We start from the raw sequence: 1,192 nt of genomic DNA on the forward strand, positions 1-1,192 counted from the left end.
TCGGCCGAAGGAAAGGGCAGCAGCAGCACAAGCAGCAGAAGCAGCAGCAGGAGCCCCGCCGCCGCCGCCGCCGCCGCCGCCGCCGCAGCAGCCCGGATGCGGCGCCCCTGACGGCGGCCGACTTCCTTGGCAACGCCGCCGCCTCCGCCTCCGCCTCCTCTCCGGGCCTCACTTCCTTGGCGACGGCGGGCCTGGCTCCGCTGGGCCTGGCCTCAGGGCCAAGGACTGCTGGGAGGCCGACTCCCCGGAGGCCGAGGCAGGGGCCGAAGGGGCTGCTCTCTCTCTCCCTCCTCCGCCCGCAGGCCGCGCGTGGCCTCTCTTCCTGCTGCCAGGGCCCTTCTTGGGCCTCTCTGCTTCCAGGGACCGGTCTCCTCAAGGCCAGGCCTTGGCTGCCTGGGCAGCGTGGCTTCTCCCGGCCTCCTCTCTCTGCAGAGCCATAGCCATGGCCTCCTCCTTCTGCCCCTCTCCTCCTGGCATGGCTCTCTTTCCAGGCGCCTGGTTCCTTCTCATGGAAGGCCAAAGTACGGCCTCTTGGCTTCTTCCAGGGAGATGCCAGGCCTGGTCTCCTCTAGCAGCCATTGCTTGGCCTTTTGGGACCCTCAGCGCTCCTCTTCAGGGTCTCCCTATCCCTCCTCGCTTGCAGCCATAGATGGCCATAAGGAAGATGAGGGCTTCTCTAGGTCCTATCATGCCTATCTTTGTCTTTCAGGATCCTTTCTGGTTCTCTCTTAGCTGCCTTCCCTGTTCCAGACCTTCTTCTGATTCCCTGGCTGCAGTCCCTCTTCGGATCAATGCTTGATTCCAGACGGAGAACTCTTTCACTGCTTCCTCATTTCTTGGAGTGAAATGCCACCGGAAATGCCTTTTGCAATCCCTCTGCCTTAGACTTGCAGGGCTGTGCACTTTCTTACTCTCCCCATACATTTCCCCATTGGCTTAACTCCAGTGGCTGCCCCATCTTTTTTGCCCATTCTATCATGCCTTCTTTGACTACTTCTTCCTCCATTTCCATTTTCAATAGAGCATGATAAACCTTTCCTATTAGAACCTGTTAAAAGCAACAACACCAACATTTATAACCAGTATCTGGCCTCTCCATTTGTTTTGGAGTCTGCTGTTTTGTTTCCCATTGCCTGGGGCCCAAGGATCCGGCTTCCCATAGCAGCCCTGCTTCAGGGAGACCACTGACCTC

Source organism: Sceloporus occidentalis, unplaced genomic scaffold, assembly GCF_023333645.1.
Source record: "Sceloporus occidentalis isolate IW3139 unplaced genomic scaffold, rSceOcc1.0.p SCAF_3, whole genome shotgun sequence".
Lineage (NCBI taxonomy): Eukaryota > Metazoa > Chordata > Lepidosauria > Squamata > Phrynosomatidae > Sceloporus > Sceloporus occidentalis.